We start from the raw sequence: 4,344 nt of genomic DNA, 5'->3' as shown, positions 1-4,344 counted from the left end.
CCACCGCCGCTCGATGTTTTCGCCGTTAGAGTGTCGGTCACTGCTGGAGTTATCGGGAACACCGCCGCTGTTCGCGTTCATAGTCACCGCCGTTAGTGTTGGTGACATTGTAATTTGGCATATTTTTTAATTTTTTAAAATTTTTATGTGAGTTTCAGGTTTTGTTAAGTAGTTTATGAAATTGTTGATTAAATTAGAGTAATGAAGCTTGTGATTAGGAATTAGTATAGTTTTTAGAGAAAAGGACAAATAGGTCTCTGACCTTTTGTCCTGCAAACATTTTTGTCCCTGACCATTGAAAAATACTTTTAAGTCCCTGACCTCCTTAAAAGTTGGACGGATCAGCCCTCCGTCTAAATGCCTCCGTCAGACCCAATGGAAAATTCTGACGTGGCTCTCGTTCTGAGGACTTGGCATTAGGCTGCCCACGTGGCACATTAGTGGAAGACCAGTTTTAAAAACTAGACAAAAAAGTCCCTCTCCCTCAGAAATTTCTTCTCTTTGTTACATCTGTCAATCTTGGCTTGAATCTTCTGTTATTTAAGACTGACTGCCTTTTGAACAGCTTTAGAGATTTTTGTCTCAGTTTCTTCTTTTACCTTGTAATGAGGACTCAAAATACTACAATTAACACATAGAAAAGTGAAAAATACAGGTATGTTGGACATGATACAGCCTCAGCAGATTCACTGCAAATGACTACTAGAATTAACTTACAGATTTTTGGTTTTCAAGTTGAGTAGCAAGCAATTCATTGTACGTATTGACAATTTGCTAATGTAAAAAATAAAATTAAACTTACAGAAGCCAAGATTTCAGAAAAATAATTTGACTAGTTTTGCAACATTACAGCTTCAACTTTACTATTAAGTAACGCCTCGCTCATAGAATTATCTTCACAACTACAACTTCCACATCCATTCTCTACATGAACACAGTGAGTGTTCAGCTCAACCAACTTTCCATCAGTTTTGGACTGAATAAGTCTATGAACATAGTTGTCTCCCACAAAATCCCAGACATGCTTAGTTTCCACATCTAGGGCATAGCAATGCTGTGTCTCTTTCCAGTGCATGATGGCATGTCCTGCTTTATATCTGAGATACCATTGTCTCAGAAATAAGATACATATGGCTGGAATACACTCAGCAAAGAAGCAGTATAAAAAAAATAAGGGTTGAAGACAAATTCCTTCACCTTCTACAGCTAACAAAACCACATATAACACATATCCAAAGGTTCTCAGTGGTCCGACAAATAAAACATATCGATTTTTCAGCTTGCTGCTGGCAATAGCGGAACACTTAAATAAAATAGTGAGAGTAGGCACCGCATATCTAAAGGAGAGGTTGTACCAAGGCAAACTGGACATGTGGGCTGTTTAGTGGAGGTAGCATTGGATGGTTGGGCATCTCAAGGATGTGGTGAAGGAAGGAACCACGGAACTGGCAGAAGTTGGCGTAGGTCATGTGATTGGAGATGCAGACGAGGGGTTTGCATCCAAAAGGGAGGGTAGAAGGGGGATCTTGGTCGTGGAAGAGATGGATGAGGCCGCGAGTCTCCTCGATCCTAGGGTTTCTAGAGGAGAAGTTGAAGATAGAGGTGGAGAATGATGAAGGCTAGTCCGCTGGGAATTGGAATTGGAATTGGGATTGGCAGTGATGAAACGGCAGTGTTGATGATGCTCCATTGGTAGCCATTGTTGATATATGTAGAACTCCTCTCTTCACCACTAGCCACCAGCATCAACGAACAAACAAAATCAATTTAAGGATTAGGGCAGCACACAAAATGACATAGCTTTGAGAGAGAGAGACTTTTTTGTCCAGTTTTTTTAAAACGGGTCTTCCACTAATGTGCCATGTGGGCAGCCGTAATGCCAGATCATCAGAATGGGAGCCACGTCAGACTTTTCTGTTGGGTCTGACGGAGGCATTTGGACGGAGGGACTGATCCGTCCAACTTTTAAGGAGTCAAGGACTTAAAAGTATTTTCCAATGGTTAGTGACGAAAATGCCTGCGGGACAAAAAGTCAAGAACCTATTTGTCCTTTTCTCTAGTTTTTATTTTTATTATTTTGTGAGTTTAAGATTTTGTTAGGTATTTTATTATATTATTGACTAAATTAGTGTAATGAAGTTTGTAATTAGGATTTGGTTTAGTTTTTTTAGTTTTTTCATATTTTTTTGAGAGTTTAGGATTTTGATAGGTATTTTATTATCAAGTTATTGATTAAATTAGTGTAATAATGTTTGTGATTAGGATTTCTTATGCTAATTTAATGTAAATAGAAATTAAATTAAGTCAAGGTAGGTTAAGTTGGGTGAGATTAAGAGTTCTCGAGTTGTTGGAAGAATTTGTTTAGTTTGTTGAATTAGTTTCAACTTGTGAATTTAATAAGTTTTCTTTTTTATTAGGACGGTGGTATTTCTCTAAGGTCAATTGGAGTTCTTCTTCCGTATTCTATGCATCTGTGTTTTAGGTAGGTTTTCTATCTCTAAATATAATCAATTATTTAAGTTTTATGTCAGACTTACTTTTCCTAGGATAGCATTTTAGGACGGAAGTGGGAGAAGGTCGCATAGAGGCGTCTTCTCGGAACCCTTGTTTGTTAAAAAATTGTGGAGTTATAAGGCATTGTGTACTAGAACGGTTAGAATTTGATGTATTATTTAATTCATGTTTGTTCTAATTCATGCCTGCAGCTAATTTTTCTTTAAAAACTGTTAAATTTATTTGATGGATGTCTCTGAATTAAGAAAAAGTTAGTGCCAAAATTTTGTTTTTATTGTTTAAAACATGTATGGTTTGTGAGAAAATGATAATTAGATTTGGTTGGAGATTCTAATTATAGGAGACACACTATCGAATTTTCTAAAAATTTTAACAAGTTGTGTTATTGGATGAATTTTAGAGTGTCTGTTACAAGATAATTCCAAGTCATCATTTATGAATATATGATAGGGACAACATTGGCCCGGGGATTTCAAACCTGAATTCTTTGAGGAGTTGACTCGTTTATTGCGTATATCTTTAACATGGAACTGTTTAGGTCTCAAAGGGTATCTAGGTATCCATACTATCAGTGTCAGCTGACTAAGTGGTTATGACCTTTAGATATAACACTTCACCTCTACCATAATGGGTTCAAGGATGGGTTTTGGATATGGACGGAACATGGAAAAGTGGATGAGTAGGAAATTAACCAGGTCGCCTCGAATTTCAGTATGGATGGGGTCGATCGACGAGGGTCTAAGTGGTTAGAGAACCAAATATGGATGAAATGAATTGAGAGGGTAACCAAGAGAGATAGAACGAGATGGTGTTTGATGCAATAGGTGTTACTAATACAAAAATGCTAAACAAGAGCCTAACCCAGAGGCAAAGAGCTTTTATTATCTATTAAAATCTGAGCTTTTATTATCTATTAAAATATGTTATGAAACCCTTGTATGAGGGATTTGTTCATTTGAAATTGTTTTTTATATGTGTTAGAATGATGAGTATTAAATCTGAGTCAAATCACACCCAAGAGTCTTTTGATAAGTGGGCCACCCTTTGCAACGACTTAGTACTTGTCGAGACTAGTGGGTCCCCCAGAGCCACTACAAAGCAAAGAAGTTAGTTTTGAAATTGGGTCTAAATTTGGTAAAAATTGATTGTTGTTTGAATGGTTCTATGCTGTATTACAAGGGGACATAGATCTAACTACTTGTAGATTTTGTGATGCACCATAATTTCAAGTCAAGAGAGAACAGATTGGTAAACGGTGGTTAAAAGAATTCCAAACAAACAGATACACTACTTACCCTTAATCCTTAGGCTAAAATGGTTGTATGCATCAATGAGTTTGGCACCTCACAAGACTTGGCATAATAACAACAAAAGAGATGATGATTTTATGATACACCTGTCACATGGCGATGCTTGGAAGTACTTTGATAGGCTCCACCCTACAATGGTGAGTGAGCCCAGAAAAGTTAGATTAGTTTTGTGCATTGATGAGTTTACACCAAATTCTAATTTTGGTAACGCATACTCTTGTTGGCTTGTAATAGTGACTCCGTATAACCTACCTCCCGAAATGTGCATGAAGGACCCATACATGTTCCTAACTTGTATCATACTTGGTCAAAGCAATCCAAAGGCCAAAAAGGTGTATTTTTGCAACCCTTGGTGGATGAGTTGATGGAGTTGTAGGTTAATGGTATATAAACGTATGATATTTCAACCAAGACAAACTTTCAACTACATGCTGCATTTACGTGGACTATTAACGACTTCCTGCATACGAGATGTTATCAGGTTAGTCAACCCAGGGAAGAATATTGTGTTCTGTTTGTA

At 37.2% G+C, this 4,344-nt stretch overlaps 1 long non-coding RNA gene across 1 annotated transcript; it reads right to left on the bottom strand.

Annotated features, from left to right (window-relative positions):
- On the bottom strand, positions 743-1,270 carry LOC110264622. The gene is made up of 2 exons (XR_002350792.1): positions 1,198-1,270; positions 743-1,097 (listed from the first exon to the last, which is right to left on the bottom strand). It is a non-coding gene; the product is annotated as an uncharacterized LOC110264622 (long non-coding RNA).

This window comes from Arachis ipaensis, chromosome B07, assembly GCF_000816755.2.
Source record: "Arachis ipaensis cultivar K30076 chromosome B07, Araip1.1, whole genome shotgun sequence".
Classification (NCBI taxonomy): Eukaryota; Viridiplantae; Streptophyta; class Magnoliopsida; order Fabales; family Fabaceae; genus Arachis; species Arachis ipaensis.
The sequence above is the reverse complement of the archived record's forward strand: the minus strand, read 5'-3'. Positions and strand labels throughout refer to the sequence as shown.